Consider the following 13,096-nt stretch of genomic DNA (forward strand, 5'->3'; position numbering starts at 1 on the left):
TTCCATTTTTTTAAAATAATTCAAGCTTTATAATGTATATATATTTGATTATGGTAATGAAAGTCAGACATAGTACATGCATAATTCACACAACACAGTGACCTCGATTGATATTTCATATTCACGGACGAATTATAAATTGATATTGTTATAAGTTTCTTTCAATCCAATTAAGCACATTATATGTATGATTACAATCGATAACTGAATTGTAAATATAATATAATAATAATTATAATATAATTTAAATATAAAATGTGTAATCTGTTAGCCACCTATTACTATTGGTTTAATATCTCATTCACAGAACGGATTTCATACTCTAATGTTGAGCAGTGGCGGATAAAAGTTCACAGAAAAATTCCAACTTATATTTATTTATTTTAGTCATTATTGTTTAACTCCGGTTATTAATTGTTTTAAAATTATTAAATAATAATTAAATCAACTGTCCGCGCTCGATCCCGGGTAAAATATAAAAAAAAAAAGTGTTGAAATTTATTGATTAGTTTCTAGATATATTTTTGATAAGCCTATAATTGATATAACTCATTTTCGGATCACCGTTTATTTTAAAATCCTATAAGTTTAAATTTAACTTGCTTAATATCGATCGACTGACAAACGAGTACTATTATCATTTACTAAATAAATTCAAAACTATATAAATATACATTCAATATACCTTACATATATATAGATTTATTTTTAATAATAATATCATATATTATTTTATTTACATAATTAATTAACTCATATAATATTTTAATTTATAATAATTAATATATAAATATATATATTTATATATATATATAAATATAATATATATATGTATCTATTTACAAATAGTGGTTCGTGAATCATCGGGAACAGACGAAGTTAAATGAATGCAAAAAAATAGTTCAAAAATTTTGAGACTCAACATTATAGACTTTGCTTATCGTGTCGAAATCATATAAGATTAAGTTTAAATTTGGTCGAAAATTTCCGGGTCATCAGAGTGGGTTCTATCCCAACTGTTGTTATAATTGGTATCACAGATAGATATCACACTAGACCATCTGGGGAGTTTCTACTCTCAACATTCGCTGTCAACCGCAACACCCTCGTAAACATCAATCCTAGGATTCAATACTTTGAGGTACACGCAATTATTTTTGGAGATTCATCTCACCTGGAGTCGACCATTCCTTTTAACCCATGATTCGCGTTCTTTTCATCCGCACATAAATTTAAGAATATGGATGAATCCTAGATTTTCTCGCTCATTGTACAAGGGATTTCACTCTCGTTGAAATATCACACCTTTCGTACATTTTCCTTTCAGAAATGTAATGAAAATTTACTTTGAAGTCCATGATCCTCGTTATCTCCTTTGAGAGAATTGCCTTATATATATATATATATATATATATATATATATATATATATATATATATATATATATATATATATATATATATATATTTTTATATGCCACCGATGTGACTACTCCATATATTTCTTCCTTCATTGTTGCAACTATATTTCATTCGTCCCATTTCGTCCCCTTGGGGAGCTCCTGTTTTATTCGTTAAGAAGAAAGGTGGTTCGTTTCGATTGTGTATTGATTATCGCGAGTTGAACAAGCTTACGGTTAAGAACCGTTACTCTCTTCCGAGAATTGATGATCTATTCGATCAACTTCAAGGTTCGTCCATTTATTCTAAGATTGATCTTCGTTCCGGTTATCACCAACTGCGGGCTAAAGAAACTGATATTCTGAAAACCGCTTTTCGTACCCGTTATGGTCACTGCGAATTTCTTGTTATGCCGTCCGGATTGACTAACGCACCTGCTGTGTTCATGGACCTCATGAATTATGTGTGTAGACCTTATCTGGACAAGTTCATTATCGTTTTCATCGGTGATATTCTTATCTATTCCAAGAGTGATCAAGAACAAGAAGAACATTTGAAGTTGGTCCTTGATTTGTTGAGGACGGAAGAGCTGTACGCTAAGTTCTCTAAGTGTGCTTTCTGGTTGAAAGAAGTTCAATTCCTTGGACACTTTGTTGGTAAGAAGGGAATTCAAGTTGATCCTGCTAAGAATGAGGCGATTGAGAAGTGGGAAATTCTGAAAACTCCTACTCAGATTTGCCAGTTCCTAGGTTTGGCAGGCTATTATAGAAGGTTTATTCAAGATTTTTCACCAGTAGCGAAACCTCTGATTGCTTTAACGCATAAGGGGAAGAAGTATGAGTGGAAGGATGAACAAGAGACTGCTTTTCAAACTTTGAAGAAGAAGTTGACTACCGCTCCGATATTGTCACTGCCTGAGGGTAATGATGATTTTGTTGTTTATTGTGATGCTTCGCGTCAGGGCTTTGGCTGTGTTTTGATGCAGCGAAAGAAAGTTATTGCGTACGCGTCATGACAGTTGAAGATCCACGAACAGAATTATACAACCCATGATTTAGAGTTGGGAGCTGTTGTGTTTGCGCTTAAGATTTGGAGACATTATCTATGTGGGGTCAAAAGTACAGTGTACACTTATCACAAAAGTCTTCAACATATCCTTGATCAGAAACAGTTGAATATGAGCAGCGTAGATGGGTTGAGACGTTGAATGATTATGATTGCGAACTTTTATATCATCCGGGAAAGGCCAACATTGTGGCCGATGCGTTAAGTCTTAAAGAGAGGGTTGAACCTCGCAGGTTTAGAGCTCTGAATATGACAATTCGAACTAACCTCGTAAGGCAGATTCTTGAGGCACAACAAGAAGCCTTAAAGGAGGAGAATTTTGTGAACGAGAAAGTCAGAGGCATGGCTAAGAAGTTTGAGGTACGAGCAGATGGTAGTAGGTACTTTGCAGGACATCTTTGGGTTCCGAAGTTTGGTGATCTGCGAAAACTTATTTTAGATGAAGCTCATAAGTCTAGGTAGTCGATTCATCCTGGTTCAGGAAAGATGTATCATGACCTTAAGGAGCTGTATTGGTGGCCTAATTTGAAAGCTGATGTGGCTACGTATGTGGCTAAGTGTTTGACCTGTGCTAATGTTAAAGTTGAATATCAGAAACCGTCTGGACTTTTGGTGCAACCTGAGAATTCCTGAGTAGAAATGGGAAGGTATTACGATAGATTTTATTACGAAGTTACCGAGAACTGTGGGTGGTTATGATTCCATTTGGGTGATTGTAGATCGACTCACTAAGTCAGCTCACTTTTTGCGTATTAAGGAAACAGATTCGATGGAGAAGCTTACTCGTTTGTATTTGAAGGAGATTGTTTCTAGACATGGTGTTCCTGTATCTATTATTTCAGACCGAGACAGTCGATTTATATCGAGGTTTTGGCGATCCTTACAGGAAGCCTTGGGGACTAAGTTAGATATGAGCACCGCTTATCATCCTCAAACGGATGATCAGAGTGAAAGGACCATTCAAATGTTAGAAGACATGTTGCGAGCATGTGTTATTGATTTTGGTAATGGTTGGGATAGATATTTGCCGCTAGCTGAATTTTCTTATAATAACAGCTATCATGCAAGTATTAAAGCCGCACCATTTGAAGCTCTGTATGGTGGAAAGTGTAGGTTTCCTGTCTGTTGGAATGAGGTGGGGGATGCTCAACTCACAGGTCCAGAAATTATTCATGAGACTACCGAGAAGATCGTACAGATTAAGGAAAGATTGAGAACTGCCAGAAGTCGGCAAAAGAGCTATGCCAATAAGAGAAGGAACGATATTGAATTTCAGGTCGGTGATTGTGTTATGTTGAAGGTATCGCCTTGGAAGGGCGTGATACGTTTTGGTAAAAGGGGAAAGTTGAATCCTCGTTTTGTTGGACCTTTTGAGATTATTGAGAGAGTTGGACCCGTGGCTTATCGTTCGAAATTGCCACAAGAACTCAGTACTGTTCATGACGTTTTTCATGTATCGAATTTGAAGAAGTGTTTGGCCGAGGACGATAAGACTATTCCTCTGGAGGAACTTCATGTTGATAAGCAACTTCATTTTATAGAGGAACCTGTTGAAATTATGGATCGAGAGATTAAGACTCTTAAGCAGAGCAGAATCCCTATTGTTCGAGTTAGATGGAATGCCAGACGCGGTCCCGAGTTCACTTGGGAGCGTGAAGATCAGATGGGGTAGAAGTACCCGCATTTGTTCCCAGATGCTGAGTTAGCCCCTGCACCTGCTTAAATTTCGGGACGAAATTTCCGTAACGGGAAGGTACTGTAACGACCATACTTTTTCCGTTATCTTTTACCGTTAATTATTTAATGACCGTTAACTGTTATTCATGCCACGTCATTTCTATGACCAATATTATTATTTTAGTATTAATATATTAATTATTATGTGTTAAATGAATATTTGTATTCATATTTTAAGTTATACGTTTCTACGTGTCGCGGATTTCTATCCGGCGAATCTTTTCGGTTTTCAAACCAACGGTCGAGCTTTTGAGATTTTTAAGTCCTAATTATTTTAAATATGATATTTTAATATCATATGAATATATATAGTGTTTATATATATTTTTCGTCGCGTATTTAATATCTGTCCGAATAATTAATCGCGTAGTCGTGTTTTCATGTTTCGGGTTTCGTTTGGGCTTTCGGGCTACAAGCAATCCATCAAATAGCAAGAGTGGGCCATGGGGCCCACCCTACATGTGACGACCCAGAAATTTCTGACCAAATTTAAACTTAATCTTTATATGGTTTCGACACGATAAGCAAAGTCTATTAAACTGAATCTCAAAAATTTTAAACTATTTTCAAACATTCATTTGACCTTTGATTATTCTCGACGGTTCACGAACGGTTTTGTGTAAATAAATATATATATGTAAATATAAAAATAAATGTATATATTTAATTTAAATTAATATAATACCATGTAATCATTTGAATTAAATATGTAAAGTAATATACAAAATAAATAAGATATTATTAAAATAAATATATACACATATATATGAATTCTGTACACAATTAATATTATATGTATGTTGTAATATATATATATATATATATATATATATATATATATATATATATATAATATATAAATATTCAAATATGTTATATTATAATATAAGTATTACATAATAAATAATATGAAAGATTATTATATTAAACTTACTTACAAATTAAAATATAGTTGCTATATCAATATTATTAATGTTACTTTCATTATTATTATTAATATTAATATTAATGTTAATATTAATATCAGTATTAATAGTATTATGATATAAATATGAAATTTGATATGTATAAAGTGTTATATTATTATTATGAATAATAATATTATTATCATTTTCATAGTTAACATAAGTATTAATATCTAATATTATTATAATTAATATAATTATTATTAGTGTAATTAAATTAATATTTATTAGAAAACAATACATTTTATTATTAGTAACATTAATAATAGGATTATTATCATTTTCTTATTAGTATCAAGATTTTTTTTATATATAATTATTATTATTAATAATACATTTATTAAATCATTAGTAATTATAAACTATAAATCAAGCAAAAATGTACGAATCTGTTTCATGTAACTATCACACTGTATTGATTTTCAAAATTCGTACAAATCACAATTCAATCAAAAGAATAATCCAAGAATTTGTTAGCCATCTATATCATCTATAGGGTACGAATCTGTTTAATATCATTATCATGCTTTATATAATTGTTGTTCCTATCTGCAAGATTGTACCAATCGATCTCTATACAACAAGAATTTGTTACCAGTCGAGATTGAATCACAGATACAACCAAATTCTGTTTAGGGTCATTATCTACTTTTCTTTTTCTTGTTTGTTACTCCTGGCTCAAATACTTCTGTCAATCTTCTCGATCTTCTTTTATTTTGTTTGTATCTTTTCTGATTGATTCTTCATGTCGACAACCATCACCACCTTCCTCCTTATATATGGATACTTAAATGTTACATTACGGAGAAAGATAGAGATCACCACGAATTACTACAACACTTGGAACGCCATTACTCAACAACTACATCTTGTTACTACAACCATCATCAAGACCTTCATGACCCACGATCATTGCTAAAGCTCTTAGTTTATATTCAACGCCATCACCCATTTGAACACCCCAGGTTTGCTACTTGTTTCTTTTGTTTCTGGGACGAAATAAAATGCCATCAACCACCATCACCTCCTTTGAACCAACCCCGAACCACCTTTGAGTTGAGCTTCTGGTTCTAACAAAAACTATATCGAACACCCCTTGTTACTTGCCTTAATGTTGAACTATATCATCATAAACACCCTATCATTTAATCACCTTACTCTCGCTCTTTCTCTTTCAAAATTTGTTGTTTCTTCGCGACTGCACAAAAACAACTGTTATTGAAAACTGTTGTACTTCTGCTGCTACTTACGTGCTTCCGTTTTCTATTTAGAATGAAACCATCTAACCCAGCGGCTATTATAACAAGTTTCTATTGCAGTAAATCATATATTGAGTAAAGGTTATTTAATGAAGTGATGAAGAAATTGTTGAAAGGAAATAAATTAAATTGAGAAATGGCAAGTCCTACTAGTGTTTTTCATTCTGTTTCCCTTCTTATATTGTCGAACCTAACCCACTTTGTGTAAACCATTACAGCCTAAAAGTTGTCCACATTAGTGTGTTAAAGTTTCTTTATAAAAGTAACCATTGTAATTACGTGACTAGGTAGTGTTTGTGGGACAAATTGAGACTAATGGCCAACCATAATGGGTTACAAAATGATACTTTGATATTTTATAAAGTTAGTTAGATGGGACTCGTTATTTTATTTGTTTCTTTTCCTCTTCACGATGGTACTGAGTGAGCTCATCTAATTATGTTTTAATTTTAAAACCGCAAAGAAGAATAAGCATATTGATGGCTTCTGTGTTGATGATATTGAATAGTAGTGAGAAAAAAATGATGAGGTCGTATAAATTGATAATGATAATGTTGGAATGGTTATGATAAGTGATGATGGAAGATGATGGTAACCCACGTAATGTTCCTGTTTCATTCAAGCTATTGCTACAGCTGTTGTTTTCTTTTCAATCGAACAACTCCATTAAACCCACTTTTCTTACTACTTCTGTCATTAGTTTCATTATATTCTACTTCGGGTAGAACCCATATCTAAACCAAACCCTTCTTGTAGCCTGCTACGATTACATGATTGATGTCACCATTCAATTTATGGCTGTTAAAGTGCTGCAACGTGTACTATATTTATCCAAAAACCCTTGTGGGTTGTTACTGTCGAGGAGTAATATCACCAAGAAGACTGGGACGGCTACTATCCAAGTTATTGTTAATTATACTAGAGTCCTAATCGAATTGGTTTTAAGAGACAACAGCCCACGAACTTGTTTTTGTTATTTGGGCTATTAATGGATTGATAGTTTAAATGGGCTGGTGCATTGGACTTCCATTTGATCATAACTGGGTTAAATATAAATGGGGTACAAACTTAAACAGAAAAGCTATGTTAGAGGAGTAGTGTAGGATGTTTTCGTGTTAGCAGGAGGTCGTGGGTTCGAGTCCGGACAGTGACATTTTTATTTTAAAGCTTGATTTAAAAGGTAGTTTTATTAACATTTTTATTATTAATATTATTATTATTATTATGAATAAGTGAAAATAAGGATTAATTAAGGTTATGATTATATACATGTAGATTATAAATACAAATATAATTATAAAAATAACTAAACTTATGATTAAGTAATGACTTAAAATGAAATATTATTATTTTTAATATCATTATATTATTAGTATTATCATTATTATAATTATTATTAATATTATTACTTTACTATTAGCATTTTTTTAAAATGTATATCATTATTATTATTATTATTATTATTATTATTATTATTATTATTATTATTATTATTATTATTATTATTATTATTATTATTATTATTATTAACATTAGTATTAGTATTATCATTTAGAATATTATTAGTAGTATCATTATTATTAAAACTATCATTATTATTATTATCATTTATAGAATCATTATTATTATCATTATTATAAGTGTTATTATTATTACTATCATTATTATTATCATTATTAAAGTAAAAGCATTATTATTATAGATATTATAACTATTATTATAAATATTTTATTATCATTAAAATTATCATCATTAGTAGGATTATCTTGATTTTTATCATAATTAGTATTATTTTTTATCATTTTTATTATTAGTATATCAAATAAAGATTTTCTATATTAAAATATACTTATGACATAAAACATACCTATACTAATACTTTTGTAATAAATATTTAAAGTATATAAAAATAAATATATCTAATTAAATTACTAATGAAACATATAATTTATTAAAATAACATTTATATCAATAATAATATGAAAATTGTTCGATTACAAATATATGTGTTAATCTATACATAAATTATATAGGTTCGTGAATCCGAGGCCAATCTTGCATTGTTCAATTCCGTCGTATGCATATTTTTACTACAAAATATCGGTATGGTGAGTTCATTTGATTCCCTTTTACTCTTTACATTTTTGGGACTGAGAATACATGCGCTATTTTTACAACTGCTTTATTAAATGCTTTTGAAATATATTTTGAACTGCGAATACATGAAATTCTTTTATAAATGTTTGACGAGATAGACACAAGCAAAACATTCCTCGAATGAATTATTATGCAGACAGAAGTTATGCGGATTATTATTGAATTATGTGAACATGATAATTGCCACCATTGAAATATGTGGACATGATAATTGCCACCATTGAATTATGTGGACATGATAATTGTCACCATTGAATTATGTGGACATGATAATTGCCACCATTGAATTATGTGAACATAATAATTGCCACCATTGAATTATGTGGACATGATAATTGCCACCATTGAATTATGTGGACATGATAATTGCCACCATTGAATTATGTGGACATGATAATTGCCACCAATTGATGTGAATGTTATGTATCGAGAGAATGATTTTTATACACAGGTTATGTGTATTATATTTTGTGTACGAGATATGTTTACGGTTACTAAGATTTATGAAAAATGGATTTCGTACACGAGAAAGGTGTACTATATTTAAAAGATATCGCATGTACATTATAGGTGGGTGTAGGATTCGGGCCCATTTGTACCATCAGCATTTAAATCTTGTGGACTATCAAAAAGATAAATTTTATTGTTTTATGATAAACCTATGAACTCACCAACCTTTTGGTTGACACTTTAAAGCATGTTTATTCTCAGGTATGAAAGAAATCTTCCGCTGTGCATTTGCTCATTTTAAAGATATTACATGGACTCGTTCATGGCATATAGAGGTTAGTACCTCGCAATGGGACCATCTGCTGAAGACTTCGTCCAGGTGGATTAGGACGGGTCACTACACCACACCCACCATTCGACCGAACCCCTTAGGGGGGGGGGGGAGCCTTGTTTTGTTTTCCCATTTTTAACATTCTCATTATTTCTCTAAACTTAATTTCCATTTTATTTTCTCTCTTCTCTCCCTTTTTTTTGCCGTCCCCCATCAACCATATATCATCATCATCTTCATTCAATCAAGTGCTTGGATCATTCAATTGTTCACATAATCGGATTGCTCTCTTCGATCTCTACACAATCATATCCTTCAATTCTTGATTAGGGTATAAACCCTAACCCTAGCTTTTTAATTTTTCATTTATTTTTCTGTTTTTATGTGATATTATGATAGTATGATGCTTATATGTTATTGTATTGTTGATTGTATGCGCAGAAATGCTCGATTATATATGTTTTCGGTTTGATTGTTTTGGGACAGCGGTTTGTTTGTTATTTTCTGAAAACATAACTATATAAAAGTGAAATTAAAGTATTTATATGAGTTCCTCTCATCAAGACATTAATTTTAGACTCCAGATTCATGTTATTTTGATTCCCGGAGCTCTAGATATGATTAAAATGGTGTTTAACTGAAATTAAAATGTAAAAACGAATTGAATCAGGTATGGTCCAACTTTGTGACCACTTTTGGAGTCTTTAGGGTGTACTAGTGTGTTAGGATTGATGATGGGATGAACTTTCATGTTTGGGTCATCGAAATCCGAGCCACGGATCACCCGTTATGACTAAAACATGTTTTTAAACGGATTAAAGCTACAAGTTGTTTAATGGCTGATCATCACGACTTGTTTGCTGTTCTTGGGATGTTCTTGAGCACACTAATGTGTCGGGTGGGTTAGTTAGGCGAAGATATATATAAGACTCGCCGAAAACTGATTCCCGGGGCTCAAGTTATGACCCGATGAACTTTTAATTAAAACTTATGGTTATTAATTAAGACTTATGATATAAATGATGAATTTCATTATTAATAAATTACTTATGATGTAAAAAGTAATTAATTTAATTTAAGACTTATGATATATATATTTATTATATCATTTATTAATTAATTATGATTTAATTAAACTTTTAATTAAACTTATGATTAATAATACTTTTATTATTAATGAAAAATACTTAAGGTAAGTATTAAACTTATATTATGAGATTATTATAATAAGACTTATAATAAGGTTTAATTAATTATTTAATTATTATAAAGCTTAGTTATTATTTAATTATAATTTAATTATTAAATACTTATGATTTAATAATTTTAATTAGAAACTTATGATATGATTAATAATTCATTATTAATTAATAATACTTATGATATGATTTAAAATTTATTATTAATTAATAATACTTATATTATGATTGATATTTAATTACTTAATTAAATACTTATGTTATATTAATTATGCCATTTAAACTTATGTTAACTTTAATAATTCATTTTAATTTAATTAAACTTATGTTATGACATAATTATACATATATGACTTTAAATAACATTATAAATTATATTATTAATATAACTTATACTTTAAAAATTTATGTTGACTATGTTTGACCAAGGTTGACATTTGAGTTGACTTTCAGTTGACTTTGACTTTCAGTTGACTTTAGTTGACTTTCTAATTAAGGAAACTTTCCTAACTTATAAACTTTCCAAAAATAGCAACTTTCTAAATATGAAAACTTTCTAAATTTAGAAAATTTCCAAAAATAGAAACTTTCCTAAAATACAAACTTTCCTAAAATAAAAACTTTCCTAAAATAGAAACTTTCCAAAAATGGAAACCTGCTAAAAATAGAAAGTGTGTGTCCGTACGCTGTTCCGATCAAACCGATGCATGTTGAGTGTTGTTCTATGTCTACTTGCAACATGTACAATAGCTATCATACTAAGACTTGACCTAAGTTAGTTATTTATATCGACCTGCTTTATTTATAGGTCGGCGTTGTGATCATTCCTGATCACTTTACTTCGTTTGTTGTTCGCATATTTGTGTGGTTACTTCATTTTCTATTAAGGTGAGTTATAGTCCCATTTTTCTATTTTAAATCTTTTGGGATGAGAATACATGCATTTTAGTTTTACGTATTGGACACAAGTGGAAGTTGGTTTAAATTATTCATTGTGAGTCGAACAAAAATATTTCCTAATCTGGTAATTGTAATCACTGGTTTCTACTGGTGAAAGCAAATCCTATGGATAGATCTATCGGGTTTGACAGCCCCATTTCGAGCTAGTCGCGCTAGAAATTTATAATCGAAATGTTTAGTACTTCGTATTAAGTTGAAGATACACTTGTTCGGTGTATATTATTTATTGTGTTTGGCAAGGGTAAGTAAATGGTTAAGTGGTTACCAGGTGACTCACAAAAAATGGAATAATTTAAGGTAAATATAAGTTATTTATTGTGGTGCAAAAAGGAGTTTTTATGTTTTCAAACATAAACTTTTATTGTTTAAATTAAATATTGTTTGCAATATTAAACCTATAATTCACTCAACATTTTTGTTGACAGTTACTCGCATGTTTTATTCTCAGGTTCATGATTGATTGCTTCCGCTGTGCTTAGAGAGTCTGCATATTTATGATGGCAGCTTTTGTTAAACATTAACTTGCATTCTATTTTGATACATTTAATAGTGGATGTTGTTGACTTGTTTTGGTCAACTTTTGGTTAAGTAATAATGTATGGTTTTTCTAAACTTACACATTTTGGTAGGTTTCCTTTATAGGAAATCATTTTTAAATAAAGAATGCAAGGTTATTTATCAAATTCATATAGAGTTATGATCAAGCTGTGGGACCAAGATAACGATGGTCGTCAAGTGTACTTTGACGGGTCGTTTCAGTTGGTATCAGAGCATTGGTTGTAGGGAATTAGGCTGCATTGATGTCGATACCCGAGTCAATAGGGTGCATTAGTGAGTCTAGTCTACAGCCCGACCTATTATATATTATTATATGTGATCATTTGTATCGTATTGGTATGTATATTGTTATCATACATACATCTCTTTTATGTTCTGAATCCGGGAGGAACTCCCATTCCGATTTAAACGTATTCTCCGACTCATGCGAACTTATCCTTATAAGAACACCTCGGGTATTGAAATCGAGGGATGTCACTCCTGACTTCTAAATGCTCAGCATTTCAATGTCAGCTATTATGTTTAGGTATATAACATTCTTGTTATATTACGTGCCTATGTGCTTTGGTTTTTGAACCGGAAAATGTCATTTTTGACTTTTAGAGATTTTTGGTACTTCGAAGACATTTCTATGTCATTGTTACTCCTATTCATTACTTATGATGTTTTGTCTCTTGTGCTATCCTTAGCACATTGTTTAAGAAATTGTTTTAGAGAAATTGTTTGGAAATCCAAGGTTGATCGCGTGTCCTGACCTCATGTAGTGCTATTGGAATGGAACTATGAATTAGTGAAATATAATGGCGTCAGGCTAACGTGATTATATTACGTTAATTCATAAAGAAGTCCCAATATTGTGACATGAGGAATAGAAAGCGAGTCAAAGAAAATTTCTACACTACTCATTCAGAAGTTTCGATTTATTACATGGATAGGGAAAATATTCGTTATCTTATTTGTTGATATAAGAGAAGCTCGTTTTAACCAGATTATCTATCTCATGCTTTATCCTTCA

The sequence above is a fragment of the Rutidosis leptorrhynchoides genome, chromosome 9, assembly GCF_046630445.1.
Source record: "Rutidosis leptorrhynchoides isolate AG116_Rl617_1_P2 chromosome 9, CSIRO_AGI_Rlap_v1, whole genome shotgun sequence".
Lineage (NCBI taxonomy): Eukaryota > Viridiplantae > Streptophyta > Magnoliopsida > Asterales > Asteraceae > Rutidosis > Rutidosis leptorrhynchoides.